Source organism: Heterodontus francisci, chromosome 46 (assembly GCF_036365525.1).
Source record: "Heterodontus francisci isolate sHetFra1 chromosome 46, sHetFra1.hap1, whole genome shotgun sequence".
Classification (NCBI taxonomy): domain Eukaryota; kingdom Metazoa; phylum Chordata; class Chondrichthyes; order Heterodontiformes; family Heterodontidae; genus Heterodontus; species Heterodontus francisci.
Window position 1 is genome coordinate 21,746,508 of NC_090416.1, and position 12,412 is coordinate 21,758,919.

Below are 12,412 nucleotides of genomic sequence, written 5' to 3' on the forward strand. Positions count from 1 at the left end.
GGGAAAATAGTGTTTGCCAAATTCAATAGTTTTTTTGCGGTATGAACAAACAGGGTGGATCGGGGGAAATCAGTAGTGAGAGTGTAATTGGATTTTCAAAAAGCTTTCAAGATGCCACACAGAGCGTATTATACAAAATTAGGGGTTTATGGGATTGGGGGTAATAATAGCATGGATTGAGGATTGGTTAACGGAAAGCAAAGAGACAGGAATGAACAGGTTAATTTTTTTGCATTGGCAAGCTGTAACTCGTGGGGTACTGCAGGGATCAATGCTTGAGCCTCAGCTATTTACAATTTATACCACTGACTTGAATGAGGGGGTCGAGTAGAACGTGTCCAAATTTGCTGACAATAGAAAGTTGGGTAGGAAAGTTTGCCGTCAGGAGGACAAAAATAGGTTGTAAAGGGATATAGGCAGATAAAGCAAGTAGGGAAGAATGTGGCAGGTGGAACATAATGTGGGGAAATGTGCAGTTATCCACTTTAGCAGGAAAATAGAAAAGCAGAACATTTTTTAAAATGGTGAGACATTGAGAAACATTTAAATTTAGAGGGACCTGGGTGCCCTTGCACACAAATCAGAGTGTTAAGATTTAGGTGCAGCAAACAATTAGATAAACAAATGGTATGTTAGCCTTTATTACAAAGGAATTGGATTATAAGGGTAAAAAGTCTTAACCACAATTATATAGGGCCTTGGTGAGGCCACACCTGGAGTCCTATATACAGTTTGTGTCTCCTGACCCAAGTAAGGATATACTTGCCTTGGAGGGAGTGCAACAAATATTTACTAGACCCATTCCTGGGATGAGGGGATTGTCTTCAGAGATCGAGTAGACTAGGCCTATATTCCCTACAATTTAAAAAATTGAGAGGTGATCTTATTGAAACATAAAACTCGTAAAGGGCTTGACAGCACAGATACTAGGAAGATGTTTCCCTTGGCTGAAGAGTCTAAAACTAGGGGTCAGTCTCAGAATAAGGGGTCATTTAGGACTGAGATAAGGAGAAATTTCTTCACTTAAAAGGTTGTGAATCTTTGCAATTCTCTACCCAGGCAGCTATGGATGCTGAGTTGTTGAATACATCCAAGGCAGAGATCAACAAAGGTTTGGATACTAATGGAATTAAACAATATGGAGGTAATACAGGAAGGTGGCAGTGATGTAGAAGATCAGACATACTACTGAATGAGGGAGCAGGCTTAAGGGTTGAATGGCCTACTCCTGCTCCTCTTCACATTCTTATGCAAGTACAAGCTTTTTTTTTTAAGGAATGATGGCCATTTTGAAAGAACCGGGATAGCACAAGGGGGAACCAGTTACAGTATCAATTGGCATGGGGTGGCAGTGGGGCAGGATGAGAAGTTGGGTGGGTAGTTATGATATTATTTTCAGAATGATGGCACTGTGTACATCAGCTCTAACTTACTGAATCATGCTGGGAAGTCAGTTGTGTTGCAGTTTGGCAACATACTCAACTTTATGATCACTTCCGCTACATGCTTTGGAAACCATATTCCAGCTAGAGATTAATGCCTTTAAGAAGTGGTGTGAGGGAAAAACTGGAAAGAGAGCAGCACAAATAGACCAAAAGTAAAATACATTAAAATCACAACTTCAGACACCACGGCACTATGTTCAAAATCATGAGGGATCTAGACAGTCGATATGAGAAACTGTTCCCTATGGCAAAGGGACCAAGAAGCAGAGGCGACATGAGAAAACTATATTAAAAAAAAAAGCGAGTTAGGAGCTGGAATGCACTACCTGAAAGGGTGATGGAAGCAGATTCAATTAACTTTCAAAAGGGAACTGGATAAGCACTTGAAGATAAAAAGATTTGCACAGTTACAGGGAAGGGCAGGGAGAATGGGACTAGCTGAACTGCTCTTCGAGAGCCAGCGCATACTCGATGGGCCAAATGTCACTTTCTGTGCTGTAACCATTCTGTGATTTTATGACAGTGACAACGAAGAAGATAGTGAAGAGAACAGACAGGGGTGAAAGGAGCAGGGCCTCCGTTTCCATTTACTTGACATTCGAAATGAGGTGTGGCCTCAGAGGACTGAGGAGGTAAAATATAATGTGTTACTCAAGCATGTATACGTTGAGAGGGGGTCCTTACAGGATAGGCCACTCGCTCAGGAGTAATTCAATGTACAAGACTAAAGAGGACAAAATAATAAAGTGGCAATCTTTAATACATGATCGCTAAAAACAAAATGGAAAGGAAAAAAGGTAAGATTAACAAAAGATGTTTTAGCGAAAATATTGGCCATTTATGAAGTTGTCAGCTGCCATTTCACTTCAAAGAACTGTTAGATCTCATTACTCACAGCATACAAACTACCCAAAAGCAACCCAAGATGCATTCGTAATCAAGGAGAAAACCACGGACTCCCAGAACAAACCATCCAGTATGGTTCACTGAAGCTGCTTTTATATGTCCCACTGGTGTTCTGGACATGTGGCTCTTGCCTAGCTGGAACTAATACCAAAGAAGCTTGCTGACTTTGCCAAGGCAGAGCTCCAGGAGGACCCAACCAAAACAGATCTTCCCAGCAGAAAACAATGTGAAACCAGAGACAGGAACCAGCATCATCAATACAGTAGAAAACCGAAGAAGTGAACTTGCCTTTATCAGTCTCTCAGACACAAGTCAATGTGCTTCAGGCACAATGAGTTACTTTGTAGTGCAGCGACTTTTGTAATATAGACAAATGTGGCAGCTGTTTTGCAAGCACTGACATTCCACAAACAGCAATAAGTTGAAGTGTTTTTGGTGGTGCTGGCTGAAGGAGGAACTGGGTCAACTCCATAGAATGTTTACAGCCCACCTAAACCACTGGAAAAGGTAGACTGTACATGGTTTTGTGTCTCATTTGAGGTGCTGCACCTTTGATAATGCATTCCCTCACTCCCGCATAGAAGCGTTAGCCTTTTCATGCAGGCCCCCACCTGCCAAGAATGAGGCACATTGGTTTTGTCATATGAACATTGATTTTTAACTGTTGCTGGAGCGAGGAAATGACTTGAACAGATTAGCCATGGCTGGAAAAAACATTTGCATACTAACAGACGATGCCTGTGTTGACAAATGACCATTCCCTGACACATTCAACCCACAATGGATGTTGATCACCAGACAATGAGGGGGTGGGGAAGTACATTCCAGGGCCTGCTGGGGTGATGCAATCCACTTTATTTTTCTTCTGCTCTTTTCTGTCTCTATTTGCATGTGTGCATAGCATATGCATGCTAGCGTGGGCATGTCGTGTATCCTTAGGCGTCAACCGAATTAGAGTTTAAATTCAAGTTTAATAAATTTCAACCTTTCTTCTTTAAATCTAAGAAAATCTGTTTGTGCTGGTTTCTTTGCCTTATAATTGGAAAGCAGTGAACAAGGATTCACCAAGGGGGAGCTAAAACACCATTTTAAAAATTAAACCCTGTTACGGTAACAGCAGGTGAAGGCTGAGAGGGACCCCTAGACACTTTTCTCACCTGGTCCTAACAACCTACATTATGCGCTCAAGCACTTCACTGTAGTATTGTGCAGTTCATCATATTCTCCTCAGAAGTAACAAGTGCTGAAGTATAGAACTACAGACTAAAGCACTTCAATGCCCTGTTGGATAGCCTTATATGTGAGGTAAAGGTCTGCAAAGGAAACACAATCGAGCCCGAATGCCAGACCCAGAAGTGCAACTCGACCTGAACCCGACACTCCATTGGGTCAGGTCGGGTTGCAGGCCTTTACCCATGCACTGATGTAAAGGCCTGCTACCCGACCCTGATGGCATGTGTTGGTTTCAGGTTGCACTTCCGGGTCCGGCATTCGGGCTTGGTTGGGTTTCCTTTGCAGACCTTTACTGCAGACCACTGTGACACTATTGAAATCCTAGCGATAACTTAAATTTTTGTGGCTGAGCCAGTTATTAAATTGGTTCAAATCCTGTTAGGAAATAATGGCGTGTCCACGGCGCACAAAGTTATTATTACGCACGCTGGTCAGCAAATTCAGGCATAGAAGAGACATGCTGCGAGTTGCAAATCGTCATAACTTGGCCAATTTACATCACTCCACTGCTTGCTTCACACAAACAGCAGCTTTCCCTCCACCTCCCCATTTTTTTCTTTTAAGAACTTGCTGGATAGACACAAACTCACTGCAACAAATTAGGGCTGGTACTTAACAGTGCATTAATGACACGATAATTGTTCATGCAATGTTAATAAACCTCAGGCCCACAAGGTTGCATTTCTGCATCTCTCTGAATCTAATCTATCTTTCTCAATCCTTAAATCTCATTGGTTACGGATTGTTTCACTAAGGATCCCGATGCCCTGCTGCTCTCACCGCACCGTTTAAAAGCTCACACTTCAAGTAATTTACAGGGCAAAATACTTGAGCTGAATGGTAGTGTAAAGTTTAACGAATGCCGTATGCCACAAGATGCCCTGCTCCAGCAAAATTTGGACCAATTCCTTTCTACTCAGTCAGCAAAACTTCAAATGGCGAGAATGTGACAATTTGCTACCACATGGAATGGTTGAGACAAAGAGAAGCTAGATAAGCACATGACAGAGAAAAGAATAGAAGGATATGCTTCTAACATTAGGGTGGCAGCACAAATATCGGCATGTTGGGTCAAATGGCCTGTTTAAGCTGTAGACTTGATCTAATTCTATGTAGCCTCTCTCCGTAAAAAGAGTTTTCAACACACTTGTGACTAAATTAGGAAGGCTTCGATTCTCAAACTCAATAGCACAAGCTGCTAGTAGGTCCCAATTCAAGTCTCAACTTTTCTTCTGTACTTATCAGTACCTTAAGAAAGGCAATACTTGAGAACTTAACTGTGGCTAGTTATGTAGCAGGACACATGCATACGATTCAAATTTTAATTGTCCAGAGTATCTGATCTACAAATGTGCCGAAAATTGAATAAACTCTTTTTAATTGGAGTTGAGAACTTCCAGAATTTTTATTCCAAAAATATACTTTTTTCCATAAAATTTGTAAAAATACATTACACCAATCAAATTGGCCATTACATAAAGTGCAATACAGATCAGTTTCTTTCAATAGAGTACATGAGTTGCCTCAACACCCTTGACATTTCAGGTAATATTTACAATGTACATTTGTATTATAGGTCAGAACATTCTCCAATGCATCCAGCCTGAGGGGTTTTACATGGTATGCAATGGCGACAGGGTCTTACACAGAGGCCTTTCCCCATTGACCCATGGTGGTGGCTGCCCCAAGCTTTCATGCACCCCTCAGCACATAGTCCTGGATCTCGTAATGCGTCAGTCTGCAACATTCGGTCGTCGGTAGCTCTTTGCACTGCAAGACCAGCGAGTTTTGGGAAGACCAAAGTGCGTCTTTCACCAAATTGATGGTCGTCCAGGAACAATTGATGTTTATCACTGTATGCGTCCCTGGGAACAGCTCGTAGGCCACCGAGTCCTGCGTTACGGAGTTGCTCGGGATAAACCTGGACAGAAACCACTGCACTTCTTTCCTGGCTAGCTTTGCAAAGGTACATTCCAGAAGGAGGTGAACAACAGCCCCCTCCCTGCTGCAGCCACCTAGAGGGCAGCATGTGGAGGCTGAGACACTCAGGGCATGCAGGAAAGATCTGATGAAGAGGGCCCTTCTCACCACAAGTCAGGCAGTTGTTTGAAAGCTATGGCGATGAGGCATTCGCTAAATTAGTTTGATGGTCTGCTTGGGGAACAATCTAACAGGATCACCACCTTCTTTTCCCTGAGGGCCTCGAGGATGTTATTTGTGAATAACTGCCTGATGGACTTGTAGTCATAGGCTTTTTTTCCTGTACAAACTTTTCCAAGAGGGACAGGGGGTATGGCACGTTCCAACTGCACGGAGCATTCCGCGGCAACGTGGCCAGACTCATCCTTCCTAACACCGGGACAGATAGAACCTCGACACTTGGTGTTTTCATACAGAGGATCTATGCACAGTTTGATGCAGCTGCACACAAAGGTGGCAATCAGGACGAGGGGGGCCGTGGGTACATTTTTCCTCCCTTTATCGATTGGTTTGAACATAGTGTCCATGAGGACACTATCCATTTTTGACCTCCACATGAAGCGGAAGGTGGCTCGGGTGACCGCCAAGGCGCAGGAACGAGGCAAGCACCACATACAGCAACACCAAAAGCGCTTCACACCTGATGACCAGGTTCTTACTCACAATGGAGAGGAAGCACCGCTCCCACATGCCAAGTTTCTGTTTCACCACGAGTATACGCTCCTTCCAGTTGTTGGCCCACACCCCAGCCCCTCTGAACCTGACTGTGAAAGGGCAAATGATCAGTCAGCCCAGTTCCCAAAGAACAAAGCTTCGCTCTAGCCGTGATTTACTTCAACTTCAGAGGCCAGTTCGAACTGATGCTCAGGTCTGTGAACTGACAGCGGATCCGAGCAGAAGATAGCAACATCGTTCACATACAAGGAGGCTTTGACCAGAGTGCCTCAGCTGTCTGGGACTGTCATCCCTCTTATGGGCTCCGCAAAAGGTTTGATACAGCAAATGAACAAGACGGGACAGAGGACACCCTTGTCGGACTCCAGATTTAAATCTGAAAACTTTGAGTCCCATCCATTGATTGAAATTGTGCTACTGATGTTTGTGCAGAGCAGTTGGATCCAATTGCAGATTCCTTCCCCAAACCCCATTTTGGACAGCATATCTATCATGTAGCTGTACGCCATCCTGTCAAAAGCCTTCTCCTGGTCCAAGCCGAAAAGGCAGTTGTCCACCCCTATCCCATACATGGGCGACTGTATCCTTGAACAGTGAGAAGCTATCAGAGATTTTCCTGCCGGGTATAATGCAAGTCTGATCAGGGTGAATCACCAACTCCAGAGCAGACTTGACCCAACTGGCGATGACCTTGGACAGAATTTTGTAGCCCATCTGAAGCAGTGAAATGGACCACCAATTTCTGATTTCCTCCCTCTTTCCCCCTTATGGATGAGGGCGATGATGCCTCTCCTCACGGATTCTGACATGCTGCCAGGCAGAAGCATACTCTTGTACACTTCCAGCAGGTCCAGTCACACAGAGTCGAATACAACTCAACCAGAAAGCCGTCACTTCCGGGAGTTTTACTCATTTTGAAGGACCTGATGGCATTTGTCAGATCGTCCCGAGTTAGTGGTTTGTCCAGAGTCTCCCGCGTACTAAGACCTCTGTGATAGAGGACAGGAAGGACTGGGAGGCCGTACTGTCTGTGGGCTTCACATTGTACAGCCTGGCATAAAAGGATTTGCTGATCCTTAGTACGCCATCTTCTTCCTTCAGGCTGCTGATCTCTGTGAACCTTTTGGAAGAAGAAGCGTGAGCACATCTTATCCTGCTCCACAGAGCAGACTCTGGACTGGAATATGATCTTGGGGGCCTCCACAGCAAAGAGCATGGCCTGCTGGCTTCACCTCTTCGCCATCCTCCTTGACCTTCATCAACTGCAGCAGGAGCAGATTCTGCATGCTTTTCTGCAGTCAGGACATGTCCCTCTATCCCGCCTTCTGAACACCTTTGAGGATGAGGAACCTCTTAATGTTCACCTTGATCACTTCACGCCAGTGTGTCAGGGACTCAAAAAGGGGTTTCACAGGTCTCTAACCTTTGTAATCCCTTTTGAGTTCCTCAATGTTTTCTGGAGTCAGCAGTTTTACATTCAGCTTCCATATTCTCCTGCCAACTCTCTGGTCTTCCTGTAAGAGACAGTCAGTAGGAGGCAGTAGTCACAGAACAACGATGGCTTGCTGTCAGCGGATCTGACTGTGTGAACGTTCGAAACACAAACAGAAAGTCGATCCTGGAATGGAGAGACCTGTCCGGCCTCGACCAACTGCATCTACACAGCACTCCGTCTGCAGGGCTGAAGACGTTGTGCAACTTAGCGTCTTTTACTATTTCCATCAGAAATCTGGACATGGTATTCATTTGGCTATTGGCCCTGCTGGATCATCCAGTTGCATCGATGATGCAATTGAAGTCACCACCCAGGATGACCAGCCTGGACATCACCAGCAGCAGTGGGAGCTGCTGGAGGACGGTCAGCCGCTCACTATTTTGAACTGTGGCGTACAGGTTGATTAACCAGAACGGAGCTTTTTTGTAAATTTGCAAAGAAGGGGCTACAACCCACTGCCTTCTTAACTTCAGAGATGGCAGATTACCAAGACCAGAGGAACGGTAATACTTTCCCCCAATCAGATCAACGGCCTGTGGGGCCACCATTGCCTGTAGGTGCTGAGGTATGGTATTCCACACTCCTGCAGAAACAGTAGGTTGGCTTTAACCTTGGCAAGGTAACCCAAGGTCGAAACACAATTGCATAGTGGACATTAACAGAGGCAATCTTTAGACCTGTTAAAACGCTATGTTGCTTACCACTCCAGGTGTCCGTGCTAGTCCCAGCCCTTGGGTATGCTCCTGCATACCCATACGTGTTCACAAACTGTTGTTGGGCTGAGAAAACCATCCTGGTCACCCACGGGAGGTTTATTCTGCTGGGGTGACATCGGAGGGGGGGGGGGGGGGGTGCTAGTAAGCAGCGAGATTTGGACTGCCCTCCGTTGGTGCTGACTTTCCTCTCTGTTCCTCAGAGAACATCCCAGTTCCCAGCTTTCAGGAGCTGCGGTGGCTACGCGCTTCACTACTCTCGGCTTCCCAGAGCTGGGATGCACTGGGCGTCTCGCTGCACTTGGTGCCTTGGGGTTGGGGTGCGCTGGACCGTTCAGTTCTTTGTGCTTCAGAGCTGGGGAACCTTCTCCTCCAGCTCCTTTGTGTTCAGTCACTTCTTTTGCCGGTGTCATCCTTCTTACCCTTCCTTATCAGACAAGCAGCCGCTGTCGTCTGTTTCAGACATGAGCCTCCTCTTACCACTGGGTGGGTGGTGGCCTGTTCCCTTTTTCGGGCCTTCTTTGTGTTTTTCCTGTTAACCACCTGCTGCTCATCCAGTTTCCCTCTGCTGGCTCCTCTTGCATTGATTCTGTCTGTTAAGGAGGGGGCTCAGGGCACAGGGCTGGTGTTTGGCAGCTTTCTGTAGCATTCTCTTCCTTCTTCTCCTTCTCAGACTAGTGTTCCCCACTTGGGGACTTGGTGGGGGGGGAGGGTTGTTGGTCTCCTTCACAGCAGCAGCCACATTAGGCATTCCCTCTTCGATTCTCACCACTGGTGTTTAACTGAGGCAGTGTTCTGGGCAGGTCTTGTAGAGGTGGCCTACCCCACCACACAGATGGCAGCACTTGCTCTGCTTGCGGTCCTTTGTCTGGTGGCGCTCCTGCTTGCAGATGCCACATGACCAGATTTGACACAAGTGTGACAAACTCTGGGCTGCCCCACGTAGACCAAGTAGCCAACTTCCCCCGATCGCAAAGCTGGATGGAGGGTGGAGGATGGCTCCGTTTGCATCCACCTTCAAGGTCACCTTGATCTGCTGTTTGCTGGTCCAAATCCCAAACGTGTCCTTGACTTGGGTGCTGCTCCCGGCCTCTATAGTTCTGGCAAGGAAAGTGAGCGCATTCCATAACAGGAAAATGGGGGTTGTAGAGATGGACGGTCACCATCCAGTTCTGTTGCGACGACAGCGTAAACAGTGGCTCTGCTGTGAGGATCAACAGCGATGCCTGGTTTCCTCTCTCCTTGAAGATCTTCAGGAATTTCATCCCTTCCGCACGTTCTTGCACGTCACATCGAAGTAGCTGCTGCTGGGGATGTCCTGCAGGCAGAAGATGTCTGCAGCTTCAAATCCAAAAGGATTCACTTAATGAAGGTGGTCCAGTCCATTGGCATACCTCCTTCGCTGTTTTTTACTGCCATCCTAACGGTGTTACGCACCCCCAGGCCTGGAGCTCTGGTGTTGGTTGTATCCATTTGTTTAAAGTCTTCCCCGAAAAAGCACCAAGGTCCAAACCAGCATGTAAACAACAACCGCAGGAGAACTCCAACACCAACAGGGTGAAGATATGGAGCCAGCGCTGTACCCACCACCGCACCCCCACCCCCCCAAAAATAAACCAAAACTCAAAAATCACAACTCACATTGACCATGAGGGGACCATCAAGGTCTCTCTCCTGCCAGGTAAGACTTAGACACAGAGGAACTCACCAGCAAATGCTGCATATAGACGCTCACCAGCCTGAGCTTACGAAAATATCCAAGAACTGGTTAGTTTTCCATTTCCACCTTTACGACAGCAGCCAGCACTGAAATTCTCCCAGCTAACACCACAGTACATTATGATGTGTGCAGTAGAGGGCATTATTAGTGGTGTAGGATTGCAGTTTAGTGAATGAACTCAAGTACACATTGCACACCTTTAATGGAGATCAAATGTAGTAATGGAACTCAACATATCCAAAGCAACTAACACTGAAAGGCTCCCAAAAACAGAACTCTGGGCAAGGAAGCAGGTATGAAGGAGGGAGTATAAGTATAGAGGCTGATGGTAGGGTGGGGATAATTAATAAGTATTTTGCATTGATTTTTTTTTTACAAAAAGGTGACAAACTTGAGAATGTAGGTGTACCAAAGGAGGATATGGATCAATTGTCATAGATGGATAAATCCTACATTAGATTGAAATGTTAACAGCAACTTACAATACATTCCAATTAATGGGAAAATAAATTTCAACTTTGATGTCACCTGTGAGATTCTATGGTACATAACTATGTGGCACAAGACAATAAAAGGTCAGACAGCCTTATCGACAGCATCTACAGTCAGTCTGATTATGATATCTGACTGACCGTTGCACTATTGATCAACATTCCTTTTGGAAGTATGGGAAGCAACAGGTCCCGCGCTTGTACCCAATCACCTCGAACTGCAGGGATATATACAATAGCAGAGATGCCAGGAGGCTGAGTGGGACATGACGGACCATCAGTACACATTTCAGAGTTCTAATATGCGACTCTTGGATAGCTTCCCACAGAATGGACTATTATTGTTTGTTGTGGAAGTGTTTTCCACAGGGATGGGATATAAACCACTAAATGTACTCTGATATCTTGGAAAAAGGAAAACAAATGGAAATGCACACGCACCCTATTATTTAGTGAAGTAAGTTGGTGTCAGTGATTAACAATGGCAGTACATTTCTTACAAGCTATCACCAATAAGTGGCAGCCACATCCTGGGCAGTAAGAATATTTGCTGCAATTCTATGAAATTGGATTACATACAATATACAACACAAGCCATTTGGCCCAACTAGCCCATGCCAACGTTTAAGCCTCACTTGAGCCTCCTCCCAGCCTTCCTCATCCAATTTACACCTCTATCCTCCATTTGCTTATCTAGCTTCCCTGTAAACGTATCGATATTGTTCACATTAACGACTGGCTGTGGTAGCAAGTTCCACATTCGCATCGCTCTCTGCTTAAAGAAGTTTCTTTTGAATTCTCTGTTTGATTTCTTGGCAACTATCTTGACAGCCTCTAGTTTTGCCCTTCCCCACAAGTAGAAACAAACTCTGTGTCTACTATATCAAAAGGTTTCATAATTTTAAAGGGCTCTTTTCGGCCACCCCACAGTCTTCTCTTTTCAAGACAGGAGACCCAATCTGTTCATCCTTTCCATTTAGTTATAACCTCGCAGTTCTGGTATCATTGTTGGATATCTCTTTTGCACCCTCTCCAGTGCCTCAATATACTTTTAATAATCTAGTCCAAGGTGAATTCTTCAAGTCATAGTTGGGCTAATGGGATAGCACAGGCACTATTATGCCAGAGGACTAACAGATAGCTAACGTTATGCCTATATTTAAGAAGAGAGATAGAACAGTCAGCTTAAAATCAGTAGCAGTAAAAAATGACAGAATCCCCACGAAAGGAGAAAATAAAAAAACATCTAGAGACCCCAAAAATATAATAATGAATAGTCAACATAGATTTCAAAAGGGAAAGTTAAGCTCGACCAACCTCATTGATTTGTTTGAGAATAACAGAGAGTAGACAGGGGTACTGCAGTAAGTATAATATACCTAGCCTTTGCCCCTGCTCTCTATTCCCTAGATTCATTTAAAATCCACAGATGCAATCTGTCTAGACCGGAATCTAGTTTGATTCATTTATTTAATATTTCTCCTTTTTGAAGAAAAACAACATTTCAGGAATGAGTAGATTTTATTCAATTTGGTGAAATGCACAAAATATTTTGTGCAATATTTCTGAACTATTTTACAGCACTGAGCATTTACCATTACAGGGCGAGATGGTGCTGTAGCGGTAATGTCACTGACATTAGCCCAGGCTAATGCCTTAGGACACTGGTTCGAATCCCACCACAACAACTGGTGAAATTTAAATTCAATTAATTAATAAATTCAATTAATTAATAAAAATCTGGAATTGAAAGC

General features: G+C 44.8%; 1 protein-coding gene across 3 annotated transcripts in view; it reads right to left on the reverse strand.

Annotated features, from left to right (window-relative positions):
* LOC137356948 (mothers against decapentaplegic homolog 4-like) overlaps positions 1-12,412 on the reverse strand; it is a 178,922-nt gene that overhangs the window by 119,041 nt on the left and 47,469 nt on the right. The window contains exon 2 of one of the 3 annotated variants that reach the window (XM_068022832.1): positions 767-855. The exons of the other annotated variants lie outside the window; for them this stretch is intronic. The gene's annotated coding sequence lies outside the window, so the exon portion shown is untranslated. The remainder of the gene's footprint in view (positions 1-766; positions 856-12,412) is intronic. 3 annotated transcript variants of the gene reach the window in all.